The sequence below is a fragment of the Alosa sapidissima genome, chromosome 18, assembly GCF_018492685.1.
Source record: "Alosa sapidissima isolate fAloSap1 chromosome 18, fAloSap1.pri, whole genome shotgun sequence".
Taxonomy (NCBI): domain Eukaryota; kingdom Metazoa; phylum Chordata; class Actinopteri; order Clupeiformes; family Clupeidae; genus Alosa; species Alosa sapidissima.
Genome location: NC_055974.1, coordinates 29,545,774 through 29,559,655, shown reverse-complemented (window position 1 = coordinate 29,559,655; position 13,882 = coordinate 29,545,774). Strand labels below are relative to the sequence as shown.

At 42.0% G+C, this 13,882-nt stretch overlaps 1 protein-coding gene and 1 long non-coding RNA gene across 51 annotated transcripts in view; one reads left to right on the top strand and one right to left on the bottom strand.

Annotated features, from left to right (window-relative positions):
- Positions 1–13,162, bottom strand: part of LOC121689866 — a 15,783-nt gene extending 2,621 nt beyond the window's left edge. Inside the window, exon 1 of the long non-coding RNA XR_006024907.1 lies at positions 12,972–13,162. This is a non-coding gene — a long non-coding RNA (uncharacterized LOC121689866). The remainder of the gene's footprint in view (positions 1–12,971) is intronic.
- Positions 1–13,882, top strand: part of LOC121689800 (protein NLRC5-like) — a 187,196-nt gene that overhangs the window by 62,300 nt on the left and 111,014 nt on the right. The gene's annotated exons all lie outside the window — the stretch shown is intronic.

Genomic DNA, 13,882 nt, shown 5'->3' with positions numbered 1-13,882 from the left:
CAGCACAGAATGGCAGTTCAGCACGGTGTTCACTAAAGGTTAGCATTATCAACACCACAGTGCAAATGATGCATGCATGCAAATTAACTAGTCAAATTAAAGAAACACCAAAGAACTTTTCCTCTGTCGCACGCACACTATTTGTTTATCCAGCACCAGCTTAGCAAATAACGATGTCCACAGACAAGGTAGAGAAAGTTGCATGATTTTATGAAAGTATGATGTATTGCGACATCGGATGCAAGTCAAATTTGTAGTTTCTTATGTCTCAATCCATCAAACCACAGATCCACTACCCGATCTGGCAAACTTGCATAGTGCGGTTATAGCCGATAGAGGGCTGCGAAGCGAATGCAGAAGTGCCGTTCACCCTGTTACGAGTTGATGAACCACTGAAACAATTTTGGAAACATTATTTTAAGGTACAAAAAACTCTTTGGTGTTGCTTTAACTAAGTTATCAGCAGCTAGCAACATGCATGTATAGGCTAGTGACAATGGCCCCAATTTCTTTAGATACCCCTACCGGAGGTAGAACTAAACCCAACAATGTTTTTCCTCATCTCTAAGGTCTCCCATATATGAAATGGATTCTTGGCTAAAAATATTTTACTGCTAAGATTGTTAAATTAACAGATATTGTTATACACCCCAAAACCAAAAAAGGACTAGCCTGTCCGTATTGGAGTTAAGGCATATAAATTAGTGCAGATCAATCACACAAGCTCTGAGACCTTTGAAACTTGGCATGTTTATAGTCAGGAAGTTACTTTACCTACTAGAAAAGACTGGATGTAAATATCTTGATGTATGGAATGAGTAGAGACATGTAAACATACACCTAAAATAAGCGGACATGCAACAAATTAATATCTATGCAGAATGTTTACATTTACTTTGTGCCTGCTTTGCCAGGGATTATCATAGTAACACATATGATGGCTTGTTGGAAAGGTGGGGTTGTACTGAATCCAACAATACCAAATATGTAAATATAGTATGACGAATTAGGGTGTTCTGACACTCAATGTATGAGGTGTCCAAAATGAAAGAAAACGGAACACTGGCCAAATACAGTCTCAAGTCCAAATCACATTATCAGTGGTGAGAAGAATGTTGACAAATTCATTCCCCATAATGACCGGCGTTCTATACATTATCCCTTACATATTCACTTGAATTTTGTTTTGGTCATGTCATTACTGAATAATGGAAAATAATATTGTTAGCTTTTGTCTGTCCAGACCAGCAGTGGACAGTAGAGCCTACACTGCTTAAGAAAAAAGATCCCTATGTCCAAAACCCCACAGTAGAAGGCCTCCAACGCATACTTACCCTTGCTCAGCAGAGAGTGAGATGGTGATGTCCATAAAACTCTGGCTCCATATACAGATCATATTTCCTCCAAAATCAAAGTTGCATATCATGTATCATCTAGAGCGAACTACTGCAGTAAGACAAAAATCAGTGAGCAGCAGCAAGTTGGAAATGTTGAGAGTGAGAGCACATCTGCACCAAGAAGGCTGAGTAGGGCTGATATAACATAATTTCAAATATGGAGAGATTGTTTCATTTGTGGGAAGGTCAGCTCTAGATCAGAACCTCTGACAGCCATTTCGACTGGTACAGGCGCAATGTAAATTATAGGCCAAGTATACTTGCGTATACAAGGAATTTGGTCTCTGCATTTATCCCATCCGTGAATTAGTGAACACAGAGCACACAGTGAACACAATGAGGTAAAGCACACACTAATCCAAAGCAGTGAGCTGCTTTACTACAGCAGCGCTCGGGGAGCAGTGAGGGGTTAGGTGCCTCGCTCAAGGGCACCGTGGATGTGGGCATGGATGGAGAGCAGTGCTCAACCACTTTTTTCCTTTTTTTCCTTCTGGGTCAGGGATCGAACCGGTAACTCTTCGGTTACATGCCCGAACCCCTAGGCCATGTAGGCCAGTAGGCCATGGCTGTCCCTAGTACCAGAGACGAGGTCCTTCGGGCAGCTTCTAAAAGGCTTGATGAAGATGTACATCTTCAAATTCTTTCATGCCCAGATCTCTTTGCATATGATGCCAAATACCATAAAATGTGCCTTGCACACTACATATCTAAACAAAATATAACAGCAGCCATAGAAAAGAATCAAAAAAGCAGACCAATGTCTATAACAAAGCCTTTATTAAGCTCACTGAAGACATTGATAAAATAGTATTGTCCAAAGATATGAAAGTGAGGATTCAATTCTTCGACTGATAGCTATGACAACATACTAAAGACCATTGCTGAGCAAGAAGGTGTGTCCATAGTTCAACACAAGAAATATAGATCCTGGAAACTAAAGGAAAAGCTGATACAGCACAAAGACAGGCTTGCATTTGTTCCACGTCCAAGACAGTCAGATCTGATCTGCTCAGATAGTATGACCATATTGTGCACTGAGGGAAGCTGCTAAACTCACAGACATAAAATCCAAATATTACACAGGGCTGCAGACATATTGAGGAAGAGCATGGATCAGGTAGACGGGTGAGTAATATGTCAGCAGTGACTGTCTATTATGTTTCCAATGCAGCAAATATGTACCCAACATCCTGTATGACTTTGTGAACTGGTGTGTTGATTAACATGCCCACAGAGATTACCAAACATGTGATGATGACCTAACCTGACTCTCGCCAGATGAATTTCGTTCCGCCTAGCTCCACTCACATCCATCTGGGATCGCTTCCGTTGAGAGTGATTTCAGCACCAGTTTGTATGGTAGAGCCAATCAGGACGCAGGGCGGGAGTTACATAGATGTGCCCTAGCGTAGAAGCGACTGTGAGACTGTTCTCAGCGTCACGGGTTGGCTTCAATGTGAGTGGTTGAAGTAGCACGTCAATAGATGAAGGTGTGAGTGTTTATACCGGATCTCTGTTTGCATATTTAATATGTTTCATACACGTGTTGTATGAAAACACTGCATTTCGGTCGTTGCTTTTACCTTACCATTACCTTACGCATGCCAGTTATGTATCCACCAGCTGCCTGCCTGCAGCCTACTTCTAAAACTCCAAAGCTGCTTGCTGTCAGATTTGGTTCAGTGTATCAACAACACTCAATAATCCAGGGGTCTCAAACACCCGGCCCGCGTCCGGCCCGCAACGTTTGTCAAAATAATAATGTAATCTGGCCCTTGAGACTATTTTTTAATCGCGACAAACAACGATACTGATTAAAATAGACGATAGTTCCAAGTACGGTGACAAATCTCATTTGTACTCTGCTCCATTATGTGCTAGACATCCAGAGCTTCATACAAACCCAAAATCGCTGCGCAAAGTTTTCAGGAAATACTTGTATTACACGTGAGAAACACAAAGACGTGCATTTGTAATGACGCGGAAGCGATGTAGGCCATAGTGTTGCATAAATTGAAGCAGAAATTAAGCAGAAATAGGCCATCACCAAATGTTGAAAAACGTTTACGTGTGATGAAGTCTTAGGTAGGCTATGCTATTCACCTATTCTAAATCTGAAGGAGAATATCCTTTTGGAGATTATGATCGATCGATCGTCTATTGAATGGAGGTGCTGGGTGCTGTCTGCGTGTATACGACGGTGTCCACTAAGCATACCATGCTTATTTCGACCCTCTGCCCAACATAGCTTGGAGGTTGCAGTGGTAATCGTGATGATAGTGTCCGTAATGGACGTGGTACAGACAGCAGGGCTAGTAGAAATAGGGCTCTAAACTACAAAGTCACCCGCAATATGATGCGAACTTCTGATTACCCGCAATAGGAACTGATTTGACCAGAATACTTTATTGTAGGCCTTGTGGTTTAGAAACCATATACATCTTAGGTGTTGGTATACATCTTAGGTGTTTTCCTGTTAATTTGTTATGTGGGTAATATGAAAAAAGGAAAGTAAACCTGCTCAAATATGTTCATCCAGTATTTAGAAAGGTGCATAATTTGAGGTGCTTGCCATCCACTGGCAAATTAGATGGGTAAATGTACCCCCTTCATAAACTTTTGTTTTACTCAAAGATTTTTACATTTACAGTAGGACTTTATCTCTGACCACTTTCAAGCCATGGCCTTTTGAAAATTTGATATACAAATCCAATGGTGTTGCTTTCTTAACCCTGACGCCTATAGTTTGCCAGGTTTAAAAAAGTTATGAGAGGAAAATATTTTTATTTGGTGTGAAACACACACATACCTGTTTCTATGCTTTTCATTTGTTTTATAATTTGTATTAATATTTATATTATCATTATTTTATTTATAAGCTAAGGTTGCTAGCACAGGTGTCTAAAACTAGATAAAAACACTTGCACTTTCTGTTTGCAGTTGTGTGTGGTATTTGAAAAAATGAAAAAAAGAACATTGCATTTTCAGAAATAGCCGGCCCTCCAATCAGATGACTTTGGCAGAATTGGCCGGGAGAAATAACAAAACGGGAGGGTGCAGTGAGATGACCTTGACATACGGGAGAAACCCGGGAAAAACGGGAGTGTTGACAGGTATGCTCCAATGGATCGATCCCAGATGGATGAGTGGAGCTAGGCGGAACGAAATTCATCTAGCGAGAGTCAGGTTAATGATGACCCAGCTTCAAAGGAGAATCTGTGTGTTATCGCAATTTGTCATGATCTCATTGAACAGAGCTGTCACATCCATACGCCAATCACACTGGGACTTCCCATTTTGATACATCATGAGTTTGGTAGTAAGACAGTCATCAATGAGCTCAGTGCAATGGGGTACTGTGTTTCCTATACAGAAGTCAGGCACTTGTCACATCTGTTGCTGAGAGTGGTGTCTACATCCCAACTGGCCTCACTGGAGTTGCTGAACATGGAATGTTTGATGCAGCCATCAGCAACTTTGACCAAAATGAAGACACCCTGAATGTGAAGAAGGGACAAAAGAATGAACAAAATGTACCTGTAAAGTTTATCTCCATTCATATCAAACATGTTTAAGGTGGTGAGGGACCTCTGTAAAGTTTATCTCCATTCATATCAAACATGTTTAAGGTGGTGAGGGACCTCTGTAAAGTTTATCTCCATTCATATCAAACATGTTTAAGGTGGTGAGGGACCTCTGTGGAACCTGTGCTATGGGCATTTATCTGCTGTGGAGACTTGGCCTCTTCGGAACACAACGATGCCATAACATGAGTTGCACTCTTCCCATCTAGGGTGTCTTCATTTTGGTAAAAGTTGTTGATGGAGCATCAACAATTCCATGTTCAGCGTCTCAAGTGGGAACAGTTGATATATATACTTCTTGTGTTGACACACCTTCTTGCTCAGCAATGGTCTTTAGTATGTTCTCATAGCTATCAGTGAACGAGTTGAGAGTCCTCACTTTCATACCTTTGGACAATACTGTTTTATCAATGTCTTCAGTGAGCTTAATAAAGGCTTTGTTATAGACATTGGTCTGCGTTTTTATTCTTTTCTATGGCTTCTGCTATATTTCATTTAGATATGTAGTGTGCAAGGCATTTTATGGTATTTGGTATTGTATGCAAAGAGATTTGGGCATGAAAGAATTCAAAGTTGTACATCTTCATCATCTTTGGTTTTGACTCTGAAGAAGACGCATGGGTGTCGAAACGTTAGTCAGTTTGCACTAATAAAAATCACTTTAAGCATTGAGTGCTCCGGTCCTGCTCCTTGGCTCCTGTTAGACCTTGGATCTCCCTTTTTATCTTCATCAAGCCTTTCAGAAGCTGCCCGAAGGACCTTGTCTCTGGTACTTGCGCTTGTTCCAGTTGAAATTGCTGTCAGAGGTTCTGGTTTAGAGCTGGCCTTCCCACAAATGAAACAATCTCTCCGTATTTGAAATGATGTTGTATCAACCCTACTCAGCCTTCTTGGTGCAGATGTGCTCTCACTCTCAACATTTGCAACTTGCTGCTGCTCACTGATTTTTGTCTTACTGCAGTAGTTCGCTCTACATGATACATGATATGAAACTTTATCATCTGTATATGGAGCCAGAGTTTTATGGACATCACCATCTCTCTCTCTGCTGAGCAAGGGTAAGTATGCGTTGGAGGCCTTCTACAGTGGGGTTTTGGACATAGGGATCTTTTTTCTTGCCCTTTTCAAAATGTTTTCCACAAATGATACAAAGCTTTGGATTCAATGTCTGTAAGACAGTGCTCGAATTACATGGGAGCCAGAGGGAGCCGAGCTCCCATAGAGTGAGGATTGGCTCCCATGAAAGCAACAAAGTCAAAAATCTGAGGGGGTCTCTGATATCTGAAGGTGTCTGGCATTGTAATTTAATCTTAAACAACCGCTCATTATCTATCCCTGTGCGATCTCTTACCATTACAGACGTGAAATTAAAATATAGGCTACTACGGGACGTAGACCTACCCTACGCTCTTGAACGCAGCATGACACTTCACCACCACACCACTAGACTATATGAGCAAACCGCATACGATCGATTTCACAGCACTCGCAAGTCTGAAGAAGTTACCCTGCTTTGATGAGAATGTTTTGTCTATTTACATAGGCGTTCATTGGGCTAGCCTACATGGGTTGATACGTGCGGAAAAGTCCTGTTTGCTGTTGAACTTGCGCCTTACCTCTTCTATGCAGGGCTCAAATTATCTTTTTGTCTTTAAGGGGGTCTCTCTATCTCATAAAAAGTTGGCACACCCCGCGCATAGCCTAACAAGGCGATACAATGAAATAGCCTAGGCGCAAGTGGCACTTTTGCGCAGTACAGTATGCGCACGGTAGGCCTAGGCTTTACCTTGACACACGCACACAACAGACATAGATTTTTCATAGAAATTGATTACTTTTAATTAATTTCAACATATTATTGATTGTAATAGTCCATATCTCATTTCAATTTCACAATACAAAGAAATAGACTAAACGATTTAGTCTGTGCCATTCTCAATTTCACAACGTAACTCATTTAAACCAGACCACCGTCTCAGATAGGCTATCCTCAGTGTCAAACACAATAGTGCATGTAGTATAACTTATACACAGGGAAAAAGCACTAACTGGCAGAAATGAATAAAGCCAGCCAAACTATGTTCTAGTAGGCTAATGTGTTGAACCGTGGAAAATTAATAGACGAACAATTTTGGAGTTTGCACTGAGATATTGTCGGGTAGCCATTGAATATTCCAACATCAGAGATTGCTAACAGGTGTTTCAAAATAGCTGGGAACTTTCCAGAGCTCTGAATGGCAGAGGATAGCTAGATCATCAGACAACACAATCATTGTAGGCTGCATTATGGGCCATAATTTATGGCTTTGTAAATCAACATAGAATAGGTGAAGCACAAGTTCAACAGCAAACAGGACTTTTCAGCTCATATCAAACCACGTAGGCTAGCCCAATGAATGCAAATAGACAAAACACTCACATCAAAGCAGGGTGACTTCTTCAGATTTGCGAGTGCTGTCAAATCGATACGGTTTGCTCATATAGTCTAGTGGTGTGGTGGTGAAGTGTCATGCTGCGTTCAAGAGCGTAGTGTAGGTCTACGTCCCGTAGTAGCCTATATTTTAATTTAATGTCTTTAATGGTAAGAGATCGCACAGGGATGGATAATGAGCAGTTGTTTAAGATTAAATTACAATGCCAGACAACTTCAGATATCAAAGACCCCCTCAGGTTTTTGACTTTGTTGCTTTCATGGGAGCCAGTCCTCACTCTATGGGAGCTCGGCTCCCTCTGGCTCCCACGTAATTCGAGCCCTGCTTCTATGTTGATTAACAAAGCCATAAATTATGGCCCATAATGCAGCTTACTTCAATGATTCTGTGAACTGATCTGTAGCTATCCTCTGTCATTCAGAGCTCCGGAAAGTTCCCAGATATTTTGAAACACCTGTTAGCAATCTCTGATGGCGGAATAGCCTATTCAATGGCTACCCGACAACATCTCAGTGCAAATTCCAAAATTGTTCGTCTATTTAATCCCACGGTTCAACACACGAGACGACTGACCGCCCAGGTGTTGTTACTATGTGCACATTAGCCTATAATACTAGAACATAGTTTGGCTGCAATGGCTTTATTATTTTTCTGCCAGTTAGTGCTTTTTCCCCTGTGTATAAGTTATACTACATGCATTATTGTGTTTGACACTGAGGATAGCCTATCTGAGACGGTGGTCTGCTTCAAATGAGTTACGTTGTGAAATTGAGAATGGCACTCAGAGTAAATCCTTTAGTCTATCTTTGTATTGTGATATTGAAATTAAATATGGAATATTACAATCAATAATATGTTGAAATGAATTAAAAGGAATCAATTTCTATGAAAATCTCTATTATGTGCGTGTGTCTAGGCCTATCATGCGCATATAGGCTACTGCGCAAAAGCGCCACTCGCGCCTAGGCTATTTAATTGTATCGCCTTGTTAGGCTATACGCGGGGTGTGCCAACTTTTTATGAGATAGAGAGACCCCCTTAAAGACAAAAAGATAATTCGGGCCCTGCTGTAAGACATTCTCCATAATTCAAGAGACTAGTGAAAAGGAAAAATGATATACATTTCAGATATTTCATTGAAATGCAAATCAAGTTGAATTACACATGCAACATTAGTCAGAAGGCTATGTACTTTCTTAGCTAGGGAAAGTAGTTTCTACAACTAACTGTTTAGCTACTTAGGGGTGAAGTAAGCAGTGTAGGCTCTACTGTCCACTGCTGGTCTGGACAGACAAAAGCTAACAATATTATTTTCCATTATTCAGTAATGACTTGACCAAAACAAAATTCAAGTAAATGTAAATATTTTAAAGGAACCATATGTAAGATTGTGGCCAAAACTGGTACTGCAATCACTTTCAAAATACTGAAGAGCGGTGTATCCCCTCCCCCTCCCCCCTGACTCGAGGTTGCCAACCAAGATGCCGAAACACTACTGACTTCGTGATTAGTAGATAGGTGGAGGGTGGCGCATCAGGCCAAAACACAACATGACCTGACAAAACACAACATCAACATCAGTTGAGGGCTGCAACTTCACTTTTTAAATGACAATATCCTGGCCGGACTACTGTTGTCAGTGATATAAGTATTTGAAATAAACATGATTTCTTAATGTCTAGTGACATATCAGGGCCATTTTATGATTAATTGAAATATTTTTCTTACATACGGTTCCTTTAATAAAGGTGTTTCATTCCAATGTTAACCTGATTCAATTGGATCTGTGTTTCATATGAAATGTATCATTATTAAATGTAGATATAGATCAGCACTTACCTTGCTGTAACAATGAATTTGTCAACATTCTTCTCACCACTGATAATGTGATTTGGACTTGAGACTGTATTTTGCCAGTGTTCTGTTTTCTTTCATTTTGGACACCTCAGACACCTTTCATTGAGTGACAGAACACCCTAATTCGTCATACTATATTTACATATTTGGTATTGTTGGATTCAGTACAACCCCACCTTTCCAACGAGCCATCATATGTGTTTCTATGATAATCCCTGGCAAAGCAGCCACAAAGTAAATGAAAACATTCTGCATAGATATTAATTTTTTGCATGTCTGCTTATTGTAGGTGTATGTTTGCATGTCTCTACTCATTCCATACATCAAGATATTCACATCCAGTCTTTTCTTGTAGGTAAAGCGACTTCCTGACTATAAACATGCCAAGTTTCAAAGGTCTCAGAGCTTGTGTAATTGATCTGCACTCATTTATATGCCTTAACTCCAATACGGACAGGCTATATTTTAGTCCTTTTTTGGTTTTGGGGTCTATAACAATATCTGTTAATTTAACAATCTTAGCAGTAAAATATTTTTAGCCAAGAATCCATTTCATATATGGGAGACCTTAGAGATGAGGAAAAACATTGTTGGGTTTAGTTCTACCTCCGGTAGGGGTATCTCAAAAACTAAAGCCCTTTCTGACCATTTGTCACAAGCCTAGTAAGAGCCTAGTAAGAGCCTAGGTGGTAAGTAGCCTAGTAAGAGCCTAGTAAGAGCCTAGTAGGTGGTAAGTAGCCTAGTAAGAGCCTAGTAAGAGCCTAGTAGGTGGTAAGTAGCCTAGTAAGAGCCTAGTAAGAGCCTAGGTGGTAAGTAGCCTAGTAAGAGCCTAGTAAGAGCCTAGTAGGTGGTAAGTAGCCTAGTAAGAGCCTAGTAAGAGCCTAGTAGGTGGTAAGTAGCCTAGTAAGAGCCTAGTAAGAGCCTAGTAAGAGCCTAGTAGGTGGTAAGTAGCCTAGTAAGAGCCTAGTAAGAGCCTAGGTGGTAAGTAGCCTAGTAAGAGCCTAGGTGGTAAGTAGCCTAGTAAGAGCCTAGTAGGTGGTAAGTAGCCTAGTAAGAGCCTAGTAAGAGCCTAGTAGGTGGTAAGTAGCCTAGTAAGAGCCTAGTAAGAGCCTAGTAGGTGGTAAGTAGCCTAGTAAGAGCCTAGTAAGAGCCTAGGTGGTAAGTAGCCTAGTAAGAGCCTAGGTGGTAAGTAGCCTAGTAAGAGCCTAGTAAGAGCCTAGTAAGAGCCTAGTAGGTGGTAAGTAGCCTAGTAAGAGCCTAGTAAGAGCCTAGTAGGAGCCTAGTAAGAGCCTAGTAGGTGGTAAGTAGCCTAGTAAGAGCCTAGTAAGAGCCTAGTAGGTGGTAAGTAGCCTAGTAGGAGCCTAGTAAGAGCCTAGTAGGTGGTAAGTAGCCTAGTAAGAGCCTAGTAAGAGCCTAGTAGGAGCCTAGTAAGAGCCTAGTAGGTGGTAAGTAGCCTAGTAAGAGCCTAGTAAGAGCCTAGTAGGTGGTAAGTAGCACTGCTGGGCCCCTCTGTCACTGTAGTCTGCAGCCGGGTCTGTGGACCTGTGATGTATAACGGCACTAAGCTGTTAAGAGCTTTAAAAACAAAAAAGTAAAATTATAAAATCAATTTCAAACTAATTCACCCTCCCATCTCGTCATGGCTATGTGCAGACACACACATCACACACACTGCTGTGTGCAGACACACACACATCACACACACATCACACTCACGGCTGTGTGCAGACACACACATCACACTCACGGCTGTGTGCAGATACACACACATCACACACACACATCACACTCACGGCTGTGTGCAGACACACACATGATACACACAGCTGTGTGCAGACACACACATGACACTCATGACACACTCACGGCTGTGCGCACACACACACATCACACTTATGGCTGTGTGCAGACACACACACAACACACTCACATCACACTCACGGCTGGGTGCAGACACATGACACACTCACAACATACTCACGTCTGTTTGCCGACACACTCACACATACAACACATACAACAGACTCACAGGTCAGTGCTGTGTGCAGATCCCAGCTATTTGCGTACACACACACATCCATGGGCGGATTATGAACTTTCGGGCCCCTGGGCCCAGATGTATTAAGGGCCCCCCACTTATTGTCGTATATGTGGGAGGGGGGGTTTGGAGGTCCTCCCCCTGAAATTTTTTAATTTGTTTGATGTGATTTCCTGTATTCTGGTGCATTTTGGGGATGGCCAATACTAAATTCAATCACATTCATAGCCTACATCGATTTGTTGATATTGAGGCAATGATTACATGCAAAGGCTTGGGCTTCAGGGCCCCCTGACCCCTTGGGCCCCTGGGCCTGTGCCCGGTAGGCCCGTGCAGTAATCCATCCCTGCACACATCACACTCACGGCTGACTGCAGACACACACAACACACTCCCAGCTATTTACAGACACACACACCACACTCAATGCTGTGTGCAGATACACACAACACACTCCCAGCTATTTACAGACACACACACCACACTCAATGCTGTGTGCAGATACACACAACACACTCCCAGCTATTTACAGACACACACACTACACTCAATGCTGTGTGCAGATACACACAACACACTCCCAGCTATTTACAGACACACACATCACACTTCATTTGTCTTTATCTCCTCTTATGTGTGTGTGTGTGTGTGTTATGAGTGTGTGAACAATGTTCAGTACTTTTCATGTTTGTCTATATGGCAATACGGGGAATTACGGAAATATAAAAATCATAAATGTAAATACCTGCTTGGTTTACATGGGCAGTGTTTTACTATGGAAATTACTCTCTAGGCGTGACTGTAACAATGCAATGTAAATAGAGCTACAGTACCTGCAAGTGTACGGCGACTGTAGCAGGTGACTCCAAATGCGGTCGTGTGTCTGGTCTTTACTATGCCAAAAAGGACACGTGTAGGCCACAAAGGTGCCAGAATTAACTTTAAATCCACACCATCCTATGTGAGCCCTGTGATTCAGCTCTACTAGACCACTGAATCAGCACCATCCTATCTGAGCCCTGTGATTCAGCTCTACTCTACTCTAGACCACTGGATCAGCACCATCCTACAGTATCTGAGCCCTGTGATTCAGTTCTACTCTACTCTAGACCACTGGATCAGCACCATCCTATCTGAGCCCTGTGATTCAGTTCTACTCTAGAGCACTGTGGTCCTCTGATGGACGTCTGTTGTCTCGGCCTTCCATCAGCATCATCAAGAGGTCAGTCAGGACAGAACTCGTTTCATTTGTGATTCCTTGCTGGTGGAATGATCTATTTAACGCTGTCCTTTCTAGTGATAGCCATGGCACATTCAAGAAAAGCTTTTAAACCATAATCTATTGAGCCTTACGTCATAGATAATCATTTTATGGTTGTTATGCTAATTGTTTAAATATAAATGCTTTACTACAACTGATGCTCTCACAGTTTATATTGTTTACTCTTATTGTGTGTATGATGTTAGTCACCATGTAAAAACTTCTGTTATGTAACCATAACCATAACCAAAAACTCAAACCACCAACATGGAGGAACTCGACTGGCAGAGTTAAGCATGGATATAAAAGGTGTTGCGGTACCTTTTGAGTTTGTTGAGTGACTTTACATCACTGTCTTAATTTTGGTTATATTAGGATGGACATTAAGTAACAGAGTCTTACCTGTCAGACAGCTCTGGAGTTGCGTCTCTGTTGTCACCCCTTCTGGTTACGCTGCTCGTCTCTGTGAGAATGACACCACTGTGACTGGTGCTACTCTCTACCTCACTGATGTGGTGTTCTGTATGCAAACTCACCTCTGCCACACCGCACACACAGACGTCACTGTTTTCTACAGAAATATAACTCTGGTAATGTCCTCCTACATCAACAAGAGGCATTTGGAGTATGCACAGAATATATAGTAGATAGACTGTTGTACAATAGCTTCATGACCAAAGAAGACTCTATGCGTTTGAAGAGCATTCTGCAAAGAGCCTGTTGTTATGGTAAGATGGTTGTGGTGAGATGCTTGTGTGTGTGTGTGTGTGTGTGTGTGTATGTGTGTGTGTGTGTGGTGAGATGCTTGTGTGTGTGTGTGTGTGTGTGTGTGGTGAGATGCTTGTGTGTGTGTGTGTGTGTGTGTGTGTGTGTGTGTGTGGTGAGATGTCACAGACAGTTGGTCACCCAGAGCAGAATGGCATCCACTTCACACAGACATTTACATTTGGGAATGGAGGTTGCCAGAGAGGAACACTGAGACTTTAATCAACACCATGGAGCCCAGCCCCATTTGGAGTGTTCTGCCCAACATTGCACATCATCTACTTAGGAGGACACTGCCCCCACATACTCTGGCCTCTAATCAAATGCCCAACATTGCACATCATCTACTTAGGAGGACACTGCCCCCACATACTCTGGCCTCTAATCAAATGCCCAACATTGCACATCATCTACTTAGGAGGACACTGCCCCCACATACTCTGGCCTCTAATCAAATGCCCAACATTGCACATCATCTACTTAGGAGGACACTGCCCCCACATACTCTGGCCTCTAATCAAATGCCCAACATTGCACATCATCTACTT